This window comes from Chanodichthys erythropterus, chromosome 2, assembly GCF_024489055.1.
Source record: "Chanodichthys erythropterus isolate Z2021 chromosome 2, ASM2448905v1, whole genome shotgun sequence".
In the NCBI taxonomy this organism is placed as follows: Eukaryota; Metazoa; Chordata; class Actinopteri; order Cypriniformes; family Xenocyprididae; genus Chanodichthys; species Chanodichthys erythropterus.
In genome coordinates, this window is record NC_090222.1 from 14,368,339 (window position 1) to 14,385,716 (window position 17,378).

The following is a 17,378-nucleotide window of genomic DNA, read 5'->3' on the forward strand; positions in this document are numbered from 1 at the left end:
GGAGGATTCCTTGTTAATACAGTTCATGAAGTCTAGCGTTGTGAGACACTTTTCCGATTGAATGTTTCTTGAACGAACAAGCTCTGCTTCCTGTGCTTCAACCACTTCCGACCCCCATCCACCCTAGGGCCCCTCCCTTCCTCGTAAATCTCTTGACATGAATTCAGACTGTTTGAAACATGCTACATGCCCTCCCTTTTCTTCAGATGACGTGATCGTGCCAAATACTGACTCATTAGAGCTGAGGGGAAAGACAACAATATCCGAGACGGGGAAAACCATCTTCTTCGACAGAGACCAAACGGATGTTTGCTTGAAATATTTCATCAACTCCTTTGATCTAGAAAGATCAGATCTCTGCAGAGACACTGTGAGTGGCTACTAGAAGTCATGTATATCTTAAAATAGAGAATATTTTAGAGATGTCACACTGACTTTAGTGAGAGCAAGACTGTGTAAGAGCAGCAGAAATCCTCCTCTGGCAAGAACGCAAACAGGGCAGTTCATTCCCAGTGGACCCACAGAAGCCCAGCAGGAAAATTCTGCTCTTACTGAAGACTCCTTGTGTCAGCTCTGAGACTGAGGCCCTGACCTAATAAAACTACTGCCTTGCAGAAAACCAATGTCAACAGCAGATACTTTATAACTGCACAACCTTGAATTTATTCTTGGACTTGAAATATTTTTAAGACAAATTCTCTGAATATTAATGCATGTTAGAGGTTGGATCGATACAAACATTTTAGCTTCAGTACAATACAAAGATCTTCTACTACAGTGGTGATATTAAAGGGTTAGTTCTCCCCAAAATTTAATTCTTTCATCATTTAGTCACCCTCATGTCATGTCATAAAGAGATCATACAACTAATCCATATGAATTGAGAGGTTTTGTAGACACGATCGCTTTATATGATGAACAGATTAAATTTAGGCTTTTATTCACATATAAACATTCATCAATGGATATGAGGGTGAGTAAATAATGACAGAATTGTCATTTTTGTGTGAACTAACCCTTTAAATCAATACTGCAGGCAACAAGTAAACCACTTCAAATTACTCATAAAACAGAACATTATTTTATTAACAACAATGCATAAAACCTTGCCACTACAAAACGTGTGTTTTTCATTTATTTCAACACAGTTTATCACTTGAGCAACAAGACACAGTAGAAATAAAACAAAACCCTCTCACACACACATGTCCCAGTGGTTTGAAAAATGAAAAATGTCCACATGAATTGGATCAGTGGGGTCCAATGAAAAAAATCGTTTGAAACAATCTTCAAAAACAGTTTTTGTTTAGTCTGTACAAAAAGTAATGACATTTTTACATTACTTTAACTCATCAAAATAAGTTAAGCAACTTTCAACTTTTTTTTATAAATTATTCTTATACAATACTCAACTTTTTTATGTCAGTTTAATATCATTCAAGTTGAAATGACAAGTTGTTTGCACTTAAAAATTTAAGGTAGCAACCAAACTTAAAGCTGCAGTCAGCTTTTTTTTTTTTTATTAAAAATGACCTAAAATCAATTTTTGAGCAAGTACATAACCAGAAAGTGTTCAAAACTATCTTCTTACCTTAGCCTGATTCACAACAGAATGCTTGTACTAATATTTTCTAGTTTGAGTGGTACTGGTGGGTTTTCGCAGGAAATTCGAACTTGCCTCCTTTCGTCATTACTTCATGTCTGTTTACATAAGAAGGAGTCCCAGCTAGTAGGCTATATCATGTGAGGATGCTGCAGGTGACGTATCATTTATAGCCTTTTCTCACAGCAGCTGGAATAATTAAACTTATCATTTTGATGACGCGTAGTTTGGTATGACAAATTAACCCTCAGGGGTCTGAGGATTTTTGGGACCCTGGAGAAGTTTTAACATGCCCTGACATTTGTGCTTTTTTCAGTTGTTCATAAACATATTAATGGAAAAAGTGTCATTACACTGTATTCAGCACAAACTAGGCTACAATAATATGTGAGGAACATGTATGTACATGTTTGTGTCTTTGAAGGAATAACGTTTATGCGTGGTTATTGAAAAAACAAAAAACTTAAGTCACTGAAATAAAGCCAAAAAATCTATATTAAATCTTTGTTCACAAGACTTCTGGGTATTTGAGGTTGTAGACAGAGTTTTTTCTTCAAAATGAGGTAAAAATTATGCTGCCTGCTTGTTCATATAAAACAATAGAGAGATTAAAATTTTCTAAAACATCTTTGGTCAAGAAACAGTATGCGTGGAGGTGTGAATAATCATGAATAATGGGTGATTCTCACCTGAGAAGACAAAATAATCGCATAAAGAGCTCTAATGACCTGCATAAATAATGAACTCTTTCAGACAGGTAGGCTGTGAAAAAACCCTCTGTTGATCATGTCTCAAATCTCATCATGGTGTAAATCAAACATACAGAAAAAACAGCAATACTGTGAAATATTATTACAATTTATATTCTTTAAAATATAATGTATTTCTGTGATGCAAAGTGTCTGAACAATTATGTTACCTCTATGGCATTTCATATAGGCTTTTAGCTTAAAAGCATGCACATTTGGAGAAATATTGCTGGATTCTCATATGTTTGTCAATTTTCTATACAGAGGAGTAATATTTATTCAGGATTTATTGTCATTACTATGATTGCTGGATACTGTGTTTTCAATTCATACTTGCAGCCGGAGGGCGCTCTGCCCCTTTTGTCCACAAATGCCTGCTAAAGAAGAATAGGCAATCCAGGAACTAACCGAACTAACAGAGGCCAGAGATCTGTGGCTATTCAAAACACGTTTCAAGACAATAAATACACGATTGAGACGATGTATGCATGTATTGACTGAATTTGCGTCTGAATAGCGCTCCCTCATTATGATACATGCGTGGCCGCATTAGCGGATAATGAGCTGAATCATGGACTTCTGACATGGCTCTCTTTTCATATAGATTACATAAACACAGAATATTTGTTTTTAATTTGACTTACACGATTTAAAACCGGACATTTCAATGTTTTTTCAAAAAGTCTAATTTTTTTGTGATAAGTATTCACTAAGTTACAGTTAATTTTCTGAGATCTATCAGATTGGAGTTAGTTCAGAGGGAGACGAGAGATAACGCATCATGTTAGTTTTCTTTATTTTATAAAACGCACAACATTTTGTTGTTACTCTGAAGAAGATATTCCACAGATTAAAATGGTGTATAACTCTTAATTGTATGTGCAACATTGACAGAGTATTTTGAGTCTCTTTCACACTGGTTAGAAAAAAAACGCGGTGATCACGCCGGCGTGACCGCCGACCCGAGGGAGTTAATGTTAGTGATTAGACTGTACAGAAATTGAAATCTACAGGTAAAGCTAATTCGCGCTAAATACACATAGTTACACAATGCTGATGTTGTTAACATTAACAATTTGAGAACAAAGTATAACAATAACAATAATTTGCACAGTTTGATGTGATATGTGCTAAGCTATAGTTAGATTTAATGACCATTGGCAGAACGATTTATTGTAATGCTTTTTTTTTTCTCAGTTGGTCAGAACAAAAGTGGCAGATTTGTTACTTTCATGACATTCTCCAGTAAAAATTCTTATTTTGGTCACACTTCCAAGACTAAAATCTGTGATTCCGAAGCACAGTATCCACCGATGTGGTGACTGACAGCAAACATTACATTCATCCACGCTGAGGAGCCGTGCCGATGCACAACACACATAAAGATGATAATTCCGCAAATAACTGCAATTGCATGTTTCAAACAGAGATGGTGACAAAGATGCAAAACTTACGGACTGCAGCTTTAAGTTTTTTTTTTTTTAATACAGTGGCACATAATGTAAACACTCTAAAAAATAATGGGTTGCTTCAACCCATGTTTGTGTCAAATATAGACAAACCCAACCATTGGGTTTGAAAATTTAATTTAAAAATATAAACCAATGGTGCGGTTTGCTCATATTTGACCCAAACATGGGTTGAAACAACCCAGCATTTTTAAGAATGTACACTTCATCTTTAAAATAATTAGGGATTCTTTAAAAAGCAGCTCTAATATCAATAGCTCCATTGATTCTCCAAATAGAAATCCACTTCATCAAATCATACAAACATCATCAAAATAGCATCTCTTTTTTTAATGATATTTGTAGAGAAAATGCAAGAAAGGTGAATCTGGACACCAAAGGTTCTCCTAATTTATGCATTGTAAGACTGCTAATTATCAAATCGTGATAACACATTTCTTCATAAGCAAAGCAATGACAGTGAGCCAAACTTCAGCTATTTATTTTCTGTGTAGGCGTCTTTGTTTAGGAGGGCTAGTGTCTGATTCTTTTGCACAAATAAAGTGCATGTAGTGAGAATACCAATAAAAGGTTTCCATTTTGTTGCTGAAATGGAAAGATGCTGCAAACAAAGGCAACACAGGCTCACATTTCAGCGTTGCTCTGGAAAAATTTCCACCTCCTGAAATAATGTGTCTAATGTACGATAATTCACATCAGTTAGCCAGTACCGCCAGTAAGAGCTTTATCCTGCCTTCCCCATACACCCCCTGCAAATAACAGGCAAACTCTGATGCTCTAAACGCTAAAAAAAAGTGACATAACATATAGTAATCTAAAGCACTCTAGGAGATGCCAGAATATTAAATTCCACTCTTATTACAAACTCCAGCGCATCCAGGCAAGCACAGAGAAGCAGAGGGAGGCTAAAGTGCATAGTTTCAATCAGCGACCATTTGATAAAACCCGATCACAGCTAGAATTGAATAAAACTCCACTTTAGACTGCAGTCTTGTGCAGAAGAACAGCCTAGTACTGTATCTTCAGCAAAGTTTATTTAATGAGGCTTGTTAGATCACAAAGGGGCCATAAACTCTTATCTCTCCACCAGAGGCCTCATTCCACAGGCTGCTGGGATGCAGATGTGCTTTGATCCATTTCTATTTAAGGCCAAAGATTTTTTTTAGACCACAGCGATTTTGACCCTTTAGTTACAGGTATTTTTAAGAGGCAAGAACAGCAGGGGAACAGTGGAGGAGCATGTTGAAGCTCTTTGTTGTCTTTAATATTTAAAAGGCAGAGTAGCCAATTAGTCATGACCTCTGAGCTTGACAACTCAACCGTCTCTGCAAACTGGCTCAGGTCTTTTGATTTTCTGACCTTTTTTGCTTTCTCTTCGCAAGACTTATTAAACCAGAAAACCTGTCCAGAAAGAAACACTTGCACTCTCTATGACTGCCAGGTTTTTTAATAGTCTCGAATGAGCTCTGGGTTAAAAAAAAACTTAAAGGTGCACTTCAGGTGCAAAAGTCATTTTTCGTTGATGTTGCACTGCATCGTGCAAAAGCTACATTTTTCATTTCAAATAAAAGCATTTGCAGTCGTGATTAACTTTTTGAATTTGCAATCATGATTAATTTTTCTGTTCACAGATTTACTGAGGTAAATCGAATATTCAGCAGGTCACGTGATCTCATTATGGCACCACCATGTTTCAGTGAGGCAACCCACTCCATGTAAAATAAAACAGCTTTTATTAGGCCACCGGTACGAGGATGATATCCTCAAAAGTACTGGACGTTCATATCCTCAAATGTACTATACAATTCTTTACTTGAAAAGAATTAGAAGAGAATGATGGAATAAGTTGGTATGGTTACACAGCATAAATATTTTGCAGATTTCTTACAGGATTCCAAAATATGTGAAAAGTTGTAGTAATGGGTTGCCCTGACACAGACATCAATCACATGTACATTATTTAAAATGTTTTGAACGGAAAAAAACATTGGAGAAAGCATTATTAAGATAAGATGAACTCCATTTATGAAACATTTGTGAATGAGCGATGAGGTAATGTCATTTTATGTCACATTGACTTGCCTATTAATAGACAATTTGGAATATTATAAAAGCTAGATCGGGATGAAATAACCGGTGTGACTGGTTAGTTCAGTGGTTCTCAACCTTTTTTCCCAGCGGGCCACACTGTGATCCAAGTGCAAGTCTTGTGGGGTGCATTTCATTTACATATAACGTCACCAAGGAAAACCAATCAAATTCAATGTTATGGTATTAGCAGATAATATTATTATTATACCTAGATGTTGCACACAGAAGAGGCGGTGTTTTCTGGTGCCACATACTGTATTTTATTTCTGTCACACTCTGCAAAATCAACAAATACTATAAGAAATTTGTTTTTGTTTCACAGTGTGTTGAAATGACTGGCAAATCTCTTGCTCAATAAACTCACAGGTCAAAGTTTGAACTAAACTGTCATATACAATATGCTAGTGCAAGTATATAACAATTAGTTCAAACTTTGACCTGTGGCAGTAATACACTTAGCAGCATCTACACTGCCGGATTTCTAATAGAGAAGAAGAAGAGAGCTAATAATACTGGAATGTTTTCATCAAAAACCTTAATTTCTTTTCAACTGAAGAAAGAAGGACATGGACATCTTGGATGACATGGGGGTGAGTAAATTATCAGGACATTTTTATTTGAAAGCGGACTAATCCTTTAATAACGCATTTCTAGGGACAAAATGCAAATAGTGGAGGAAACAGAGTGAGCTGCTGAGGGAAAGGTACGTGATCCAAGCTGCCAAAAACATGAGAATTCTCTTTTAAGCTTCAAGCTAATGCATTAGCCCAGTGTTTCTAAACCTGCAGCCCGTCACGAATGGAAATGCAGCCCACAATATGCCGACCACATTGAAAAAATGTATTCCAGTTTTACAATTCATTTTTGTTTTTAAATTAAATTTAAATGGATAAGAGGAATTTAAGTTTGAACTATAAATGTTTTTTTGTCATATAAAATTATTTTGGTGATCATATGGCCTATATATATTATTTTCAGACACACCTACTACTGAGGCTACTCAGTTAACGAACACTTACAAGCACGCACTTTGGCAGAATTCCAATAGTAGCCATTATTTTTTGTAAATTTAGGGATAAAAATGGACAAATTTGTTATTAGAGGAGAAAAATGAAGTAAGGAACATACCAATGAAGGAACACATTGCAAACAAGAAGAATCGTAGCATCAGCAGTGAAGGTAAGAAGAATTTAAGAGAAAGAATCAGTTTGCTGTCAATGAGCAAGAGGGGTAGCCTTTGTTTACTCTGTAGTAAAGTACTTGGCATATGCAAAACCTACAGTGTCAAAAGACATGTGAATTCGATGTGTTTCTCTGATGTACTTGTATTTTAAATTGATAAAAAATAACCACATTGGTGCACACACGAATGCTAGCGGATGCTGCGCGAGGGACTGCGACGTGAAAGAATGCTTGATATCGTCAGAGATTGTAATTACAAGGCGCTCAGTGTTGTTTGTAAAAAGAGTTCAATAGCATTTGCTTATTAAGGCACTTGTGGCTTGTATAACATACTGTCATTGTTTGGTGACTGTTACGATGCTGTTGAAGATTTACATCCAGAGTTAAATAGTTACTTTAAGTGCTTGTACACATTTTGTGTATGTTCATTGAGCATTATAATCTGATTACTGTAATACTAATGTCAGTAAGTTTTTATTTAGTGGAATAAATTGTTTTCTGTGACATAGCCTACTGTATATCAGGGGATTGTGTAACATGAGTTTATTGAAGAAGAGAGTTTCACTTTGATATGAAGAAGTCACAATGCCAGTAATTTCAACACAGTTTGAAACAAAAACAAATTTCTTTTGGTATTTGTTGATTTTGCAGAGTGTGACAGAAATAAAATACAGTATGTGGCACCAGAAAACACCAACTCTTCTGTATGTGCAACATCTAGGTATAATAATAATAATTTAATAATAGGTAGGTATAATATAATAATATCTGCTAATTCCATAATATTAAATCTGATTGGTTTTCATTGGTGACCTCATATGATATGCGGCCCGTGAAACTTGCACTTGGACCACAGTGTGCCCCACTGGGAAAAAAGGTTGAGAACCACTGCATTATCCTAATGTTTAACATGGCTTGCCCTGTCATGCACTTTGACAGATTATAAATCATATGTGATATGTTTCCTCAGAGCAAAACTTTTATTTTATGATGATAACATTTTTTGTAAGTGTTACAATTTCACATATTTCCATTTGCATGATGGCTCATCCTGACAGTCTGCGTTAAACTTCAAACTTTAGGACGCATTAGAGAGGAAGACAATATTTATTGCAAAAATATTAATTTTGCTGAAATATCTGTTGTTGGGCCTTTAATTTAGGTTTAAAAGTCAACATGTAATTCAAATGTTTTATAAGAGTGGCAACTGTAATGGGATAACAGTGTGTAATATAATATAAATGATGTTTCTTACATTTACAGGATAAAGAAATGACAGTATTCTTGTCACTTCATGATATTAAGGTTGAACTGCTGTAATCACGTTGACTGTTTTAACAATGCCTTTAGCACCTTTCTGGACCTCAAAAGGTGCAATGTCATTGCTGCCTATGTGTGGATCAGATACCCTCGGATTTCATCAAAAATATCTTAATTTGAGTACGGAAGACAAACAAAGGTCTTGCAGTTATGGGACGACATGTTTGGGACAACAGGGTGAGTACAGAAATTTCATTTTTGGGTGAACTAACAATTTAACATACATATAATAAATTTAATACATGTACTTTTTTGGGAGTTGTCCTCTTTCTACAACACAAAGAAGACAGCAATGAAATGACACCAAAGGAAAGTTGAACTGAGCTATTGATATCAACTGTCTACAGCACAGACTGTCTGAACAGACATAATGAGATCATGTGTCATCATTAAGGCTTAAATACGATGTTAAAGAGATCAGATTTTGCCTCAATAAAGGTGAATGAAGCATGTGAAAAACAAACTGCTTTAAATAAACAACATATTAATACAGTTAAAACCAGAGAAGTCTGAGACAGAATGGTGTCTTTCCATCTAGCTGTAACCTCACCCACCTGTTTAGGTTTAGAAATCACATCTTTTATGGATGAAGAAGGCAGACGGTGGCAACACCTGCCACTGTTCTTGAGCAGCGACAACATCTGCTCTCAAAGCCCTATACACTCTCTCCATATCCACAACACATTTCCAACACACAGCTGAGATCGTAGAGAACTTCCCATATCTTATGAAAGAACCACAGAATCAAGCCTCTTTCACCCTCCCGAGGACTCTTATCAAACTCAACTTATTTCACCTCACACTGTGACTATGGCAACAGCGTGTGTAATTTTGTAAAACGGTCCTGAGCTCAGGATGCTGTCCTGGTGTGAAAATAAAGGTGCATTTTCTTGTTAAAGGACACAGCTACTATGTGCAACCCCATACTGGGGAGGATTACCTGCATAGCTGCTGTCAGACATCAGGTGAAACCAAAAAGCCAAACATATGGTGGATATCCTCATAGAACTTAAAACTTCCATTTCTTCCCATAAGCTCTGGCCCAGTCATTTGCCCACAGCTTAGTTTTAAGTTATTCTCCTACATGGTGTATCTAGCAGTGTTTTTCACACTCAGTGTGAAAACTAATCTGAGAGCTGCATGGGCTCTACAGTGGGAAGCAGAAAAGCTGTAGGAAGTTTCCATTTGAAGAAATGGAGAAGAAATGGAAAGTGCACCATAATGGCACCATAATACAATATTGATGGAAAAGGAAATTACAGCCTCTAATGCATCCTTTAGGTTTGTCCAGGCTGGGACATACCAAGCACTGAAATAGAAGCCAGAATGGATGATATGGAACTTTCTTTTAGGTTATTTTTATGAGAAAGGGCAATGGATAGAGGACCATCTCATTCCCTTGCAACTATGTATCATTTGATACAATGCACTTATTGTGTACCAGTGGCATGCAGTGGTGTTCTGAAATGAGGCACAATTTTTATTTATTTATGAATCAATGTAAATTCATGTGCATTACGCTTAACGTTGACATATCTTCCTTTGAATGAACATTACATTACAACAAAAAAGAAAAAAAGAAACCAAATAAAATTCTGTTTTGTAATTTTACATTAACAATGTATTATAATAAATGTTCTATTTATCAAAACCAAGTCAATCTCATCAAGTTAGTGTTTTAAGAATTTCTACATTCATTACAAAATAATAACTAAAGGCAATAATAATTTAAACAATACATTTTATTTGTGTATTGATGTTTTTCTTTTTAATAGTCAACTTGAGCTATTTTGGATCATCATGCTCCGTAAACACCGTCTGTCACAGACAGGAAGATGTATTTTTAATTTCACCAAGCTGATGGACTGAAAACATGATGACTGTGGGGTTTTTAATGCAATTTCAAGTTTGATTTTGACGTGACATAAAGCGGTGATATCCAACTGGGTGATCTGTTTACTTACTTTTCAATTAGTCTTCCCATTGACGCCATTATTTGTTCATTGAAACTGACGCCAAAGCGTGCACATCAACAAGAGGCAGGATTTATCGCACAAACCAATCATATCCAATTACATCCAATCATACCGCAAAGGAGACATTGCCTCCTCTCACGTGACTTTACCCCATTCATTCTCAATTACCCCCACAAAACCCACCGCACGCCGGGGGTACATAACCCACCCTTAAACCTAACCAGACCACCAACCCTTCCCTAACCTAACCGTATCCCACCTCAATAGCAGCAAATGGCAATACAACATGGACACCTTGTTCACCAAGTGAATAGTATTTAAAGACACCTAATATAATGTGCGAGCCATATTTACATTATAACAATGTTATAAGCATGTTTAATACTATATATATATATATATATATATATATATATATATATATATATATATATATATATATATATTTGGATTAATGTAAATTAACATGATAAGCTGATTAATTAATAAAATTAATCACAGTTAAATGCATAAATTCATTAATAGATAAAAGTCCTTAAAGGCACAATATGTAATTTTTTGCCGCTAGAGGTCGCTTATTCAAAACAAAGGCGTAGCTTGATGATGGCATGATTTTGCCGAATCATGGAGGGTGTCTTCATGTCTATTCATGGATGAGCTAATGTATTATAGATTTATTAGCATTACTTTAGTAGTTTGCTAGCAGCCATATCACCCTGTAGCCCATGACTTGTTGCCCACTGAAGCTAAGCAGGGCTGAGCCTGGTTAGAACCTGGATGGGAGACCTCCTGGGATAACTAGGTTGCTGCTGGAAGAGGTGTTAGTCAGGCCAGCAGGGGGTGCTCACCCTGTGGTCTGTGTGGGTCCTAACACCCCAATATAGTGATGGGGACACTATACTGTCAGAAAGCACCGCCCTTCAGATGAGACATTAAACCTAGGTCCTGACTCTCTGTGGTTGTTAAAAATACCAGGATGTCCTTCGAAAAGAGTAGGGGTGTAACCCTGACATCCTGGCCAAATTTGCCAATTGGCCTCTGTCCATCATGGCCTTCTAATCATCCCCATACACTGATTGGCTTCATCACTCTCCTCTCCACCAATAAGCTGGTGTGTGGTGGGCTTTCTGGACGCAATATGGCTGTTGTCGCATCATCCAGGTGGATGCAGCACATTGGCGATGGTTGAGGAGATTCCCCCTTCAATATGTAAAGTGCTTTGAGTGCCCAGAAAAAGCGCTCACTGCTTCCCACAGGTTTGAAATATACTTGTGGTGGTAGCCGGATGAAAAAATCCTCCTATTACCCACAGCACAAAAATGGTCTACTACATGTGACAAACAAATAATGTTTTTATAATTATTTATTGTATTTTTTATTTAATTTTAATTACATAGCATACTATTACATTTAATTACATACTAATATTATGCATTATTATGCATTGTAAATTATGCAAAATTACAGCATTTAAATGGTTCTCCTTTTCTTATGTTTTCTTTGCTGTCATATGGTGTCTCTCTCAGTGAATGGGACACAGATTTTACTAGTACAATTTATAAAATGAATAATATATGTGTCAAATAATGTTCTTAGTCTTTTCTTCCTGTGGGGGAGACTACAATAATTTACTATGAATTAAATGGAAATCAAATTAAATACGATTTATTGTGTAACCAAAATAAATCCAACTTAGCATGTGACTTTTAATTATAAACAAGCTCGAAATACACCGGGACTCTTATTTTGAAATGTATGTTCCTTCCAATTCTTACAACCGTATGAAATGATTTATATAAAGGCCATGAAGTAGACATTCTAATAATTCATCAACTTCAGTTCATGTGCAATCGCTTGGCATAAATCTGCGCTTTTCATTGATTGAGAGTCACTTTGAAGCAGGTTTGCGCGAGCCTGTAGAACCATAGACTGTAAAAAAAAATACGAAAAGGTACGAAACGACTAGTTAATCGATCGCGGATGGTTTCATTATCTTGGGCGGATATAAAAGTATAAGAGATAAATATAATAAAAGCAAAAATGTGTCTCCAATATACTTGGGCGGCCGTTATTTTTCCTGGGCGGCCCGCCCAAGTAAAGTCTATGTGTGGGAAGCACTGAGCACTATATAAATGTAAGGAATTATTATTATTATATTATTATTTAGTAGTAAGCAGGGTGTGGCTGAAAGCCGCTGAAGTGGAATGAGGCCGCTAGAGCGATTGCTAATGAGAGATGAGCGCGACACACAGCTCGAGAGCAGCAGAACTTTTATTATGCCGCTGTCGCCACTTCCGTTTCTTCTGGTCATGAGTATGTGGGGTAAAGCAGAGCTTTTTTTTTTTTTTTCATATTAGATACATTTGTGTTTGTTGAAAGTTGTTATAGTGGTACTCTTTGTTCACTCGGCAGCTGCTATGAGACACTTGTTGCACACTGCAGTAAGCTAGATCGATATTATGCGTGCATGGTAAAACATGGTATTCGTGGTAAATCAAGAAAATGAGATTTACGGTAAACAATAAGACTTACTGTGTTGAACTATTGAACATGATTAGTTTTTTGTCAATGAATGTATCCAAACAGTTGCTCACCTGTCTAATAAAACACATAATACAGTTGCATTAAAAAGTATTGCAGAATCTGTGAAAATGTGAATTTTAACAAAATAAGAGAGATCATACAAAATGCATGTTATTTTTTTTATTTAGAACTGTCCTGAGTAAGATATTTTACATAAAAGATGTTTACATATAAGTGAAAGTGAAAACTTTTGAACAGGATGAAATTTTTCTTATTTTGTTGAAATATCTTTTTTTCCCATTTAGTACTGCCCTTTGGAAGCAACAGAAGATACTTGCATGTTTCCCGGAAGACAAATTAAGTACAATTTACCTTCAAATTCAAAAAGTTTTCACCCTTGGGTCATCTCTCTTATTTTGTTAAAATTACTCACATTTTCGCAGATTCTGCAAGTGGTTCATATACTAAAGTGTCTTTGGTGTTTCCATGGTTTCTACAAAAGTAAAACCGGAAATCGAGGGTGATGCAGGTATGATGTCATTGATAGGCGACGCAAGGACACGATCTGTGTCCTGGTTAAAATTACTTATTTCCCTGGATTTAAACATTCTTGGAAACATTTGAGATAATGTAAGTACACAAGTCAACAAAATATATAACATTGTTCTAATGGTTTTTAGATATTTTAATCCAAAAATCTTACATATTGTGCCTTTAAATGAAGATATTTTAAAACATTACTTCATAGGCATATGAATAAACAGATAATACAAAAAAAAAAAAAATCTTTATCATTGAACTTAAGCATCTCTGAAATTATTTTGAGTTTGTCAATATGTCTGAGGTTGACTTATGCATTCTTGGATTATGTCTGTTCTATTTGTCAGTTGAACTTACAGTGAAACTTTCAATTTGTAACATTTTTAGTAAACAAAAATACTTTAATGTACAAATTGACACATTAGGTTGCAAACTAGGTTAAAGCTGTATTTCTCATGACATTGTGGCACTGATCTTGAGGCAGGATTAACTGCTGTCATTCATCATTTTAGATGTTATTGAAGACATCCGGGACCTGCCAGATTCATTTTCAGTCCAGTCTGTTAGAAACAGCCTTTTCACATATCACTGCAAAAATCAACTGGTGCTCAAGCTACGCAGAGGGCAATTTGACCCCCTGTTCTATCCAATCATGCTTTGAAACACTGACACAGGCTGAAGAAATCTACAAACACACTCTGACTCAGCGTAAATTTGTGTCGTTTTAATCAATAAAATATTGGGCTATCACTACGCACTGAATTTCACAGTGGGATACTGTGTGAAATATTCATTTCAGGAATCTCTGCAGAAATGCTCTGTCCTGTTCAACTGCGGTGTTCAGTTTTTAAAATTGTAATGCATTGAAGTCTGTGTTTCTTGGAGTATTGTTAATAGAAAGTGGCAAATAAAGAGATAGGGAGAGAGAACATCCTCCTCATAGCTTCTACTCTAAATGGCCGTGAAGGAAGATAAAAGTCAGTCCACCCCCAATATATCTTTCTGCGAAAATATTCACAAATTGGCCACTGAGGCAGCTCAATGTCCCTTTAAATAATGTGGTAGCAAGTATTAAAAAAATGTACTTCACTGGCACACAGTTCTGGTTAGGACTAGTACATACATAGAAAACACATTTCACAATCTGTTACCATGGTGACAGGGAAATGACAAAAGAGAGTATTTCTAATGGATACAGTGCTCCTTGTCACATTCAGATAGTGTTCAAAGTCAGACACCCAGTAGTTCACACACCCAGACCTCTCAAACACATTCTTTGACATTAACTCTTCAAACCATCATCATCACCTTCATCATCTTCACTTGCAACTACATGCCATTTCACTGAGGCAATTAGACAAGCTTGTGAGTTGTACTTTAGACTGCTTGTTATTTAATACATGTTGAAGTGCAAGCACCAAATTTCCTACTGCAAATTTAATGAACCTATTTGCATCTAAAGAGATTAAAGTCATCAATACAGAAAGACTCTAATACTGAAATATGCGTGATTACATTCTTTAATGAAGAAAGATGAAAGAATAACTTTGACAGACCAATAACATTTGATGCCTTGTGCATTTAAGAAAATAGCTCACATTAATATAATGCCATGGGTTGTATTTTTATAAATGTCAGCCAACCGTTAAAATTAAGATAATGTATAGCCATTAAGCAACTCTCAAACTAAAACACTGATATACTTTTCTCTTCAAAAGGGATTTTTAGTTATAGCTGCAAAAATTCCTGTCGTCCACGCCCGAGCTAAAATAGTTTCCTAATCACATCAGTTATTATAGCATTTTTACATGGTAAATACATTGCTTGCAATCATGCATGGACATGTTTCCGGACTGCATGGCATGCAGAACCAATAAAATTGTGAAAAGAATAAGGAATGCCATAATTACAGTAGTTTAAGAAGTTTTTAACTTACCTTTTAAACTGAAGAAACTAGTGTTAAACTGACCGCCACTTCCGGAGGATAAGAAAACTGCGGAGAGAACTACGAAATGTATCCGCGCGGCATCTTGTCGACAACACAGCGTATCAAGCGAAGAATAATAACAAACCAAATAGATTTGTGAGGAGACTGTCACCTCTTTTGAAGTTTACGATGGGTATTAGCGTAACTGGCCTCCAAGCAATAGGACTGGATACAGTTAAATATTGAAACAAACCGCTGTTATTCGACATGTAGAAATAAAAAGATTAAATGAGCTGAATCAAAAACGAGTCAGAAGATGCGCTGCCCTCGCGCTCACTGTGCAAATAAACGGTCTTGTGCGCGTGGGTTCTGCGAGCGGTTCACAGACGCAACTGAAAGTGACCTTAACCAATCAGCGGGGGAATTACCACGTACGTCACAAGTAGAGGCGGGGCTACACCGGGTTGACAACACCTTTCCGTGACGTCGCCACATTCTCAGAGCTCACTAAATGTAACATAATGTTTTTAAGCACCCAATTTTGTTGCTCTTTGGTTACTTTCATGAATATAAATGGTTCTTTTTAACATAATGCCTACATTTTCTAATTTATTAATACATCTTGTGCCTGGTCAGCAACATTTTAAATAGGCTATTTGGTGATGGATGTTGGTCCTTATGAAGGTCACTCCAAAGTCACTTTGTATACAGCTTTTATAATATATATAGCATCATTTTCTTAGACTTTCCTTGACCTTTGACACATTTCCAGATGGACCATAGATTGAAAAAAGACCCTCTATATAGCAATGACATACCCACGGGTAAAGCTACCCAGTTGGATGATTTTAATGTTGTTGATTGCAATAAATGATTGCATGAAATATTAGATTAAATAATTAATCTATAATAAAATTACAATTATTCTAAATGTATTTAAATAGCCTATTATAACAAACCTATAATAATATTAGTCAAAAGATGAATATATTTGCAATTATCTTCTTTTTTGTTTTGTTTTTGTTTTAGTTAATTTGAGGAAAGATATAGCCTAAAGCAGTGGTTCCCAAACACATTTCTGGAGGCCCACCTACACTGCACATTTTGCATGTTTCCTCCATCAAACACACCTGATTAGGGTTATCAGCTCATAGCGACTTCAAGATCTAAAATTGGTGTGTCAGACAAAGACATGCAAATGTGGGAACGTGTTTGGGATCCACTGGCCGAAAGCACATGTTTGGTCATTTGTATGGATGACACTCATAGCTGAAAATGTACATTCAACCAGCCAGATTTCAGAAACTCATCATGAACGGTTCTTCACATGTTTGCTCCTAGAACTATAAAAACCTGTGAAAGATAAACAAGCCTGGATGTCTCATTAACAGAAAAGGTGAGAGATTTGATGAGTTTTTCTACTATGGCATTGATTTCACTGTAAAAAGATTGTAATTTTAACTGTAAAAGAGTGTAAAAACTGCTAAAGTAAAAAAAAACCTGTTAATTGCTGTAGATGTTATAAACTGCAATACATTTCATGTAATTTTACATTTAAAAAAACTCCTGCACACTATCAATGCTTACAAAATCACCAAAATACCTTTATTTGCACGTTTTGGTCTTGACTTTGATCAGGCATATCCATCTTTTGTAAGCATTGACAGTGTGTGGGACTTTCTTTTGCTTTTGATTTTTGACTTTTTTGGTCCTTTCTCCTACGTATCTATCCATTACCTGCAGGTGTGTGAGGGTAATTGATAATTAATTGATGTAATTTCACGGTAAAATGTGGTTAATGTACCATTTTGGGAGTAAAAATAAACAAATCGTCTTATAATTAACATTAAAAAGTTATAAACTTGCGTTTCTAGAATTCCCTGACACTTCACATTTTACGGCTTTTCATTTTTAGCATATGTCTCTTTGTTTGTTTGTTTGTTTGTTTTTGGGTTTTTTTGTTTTTGTCATGCACATTAGGGTTTGTTACATCTTATG

The 17,378-nt window shown here is 35.9% G+C and overlaps 1 protein-coding gene across 2 annotated transcripts in view; it reads right to left on the reverse strand.

Annotated features, from left to right (window-relative positions):
• The window catches only part of osbpl3b (oxysterol binding protein-like 3b), a 120,821-nt gene extending 105,075 nt beyond the window's left edge, over positions 1-15,746 (reverse strand). Inside the window, exon 1 of one of the 2 annotated variants that reach the window (XM_067402094.1) lies at positions 15,390-15,746. The gene's annotated coding sequence lies outside the window, so the exon portion shown is untranslated. The remainder of the gene's footprint in view (positions 1-15,389) is intronic. The other variant, XM_067402132.1, reaches the window with a different exon arrangement.
• Positions 15,747-17,378: the final 1,632 nt, after the last annotated feature.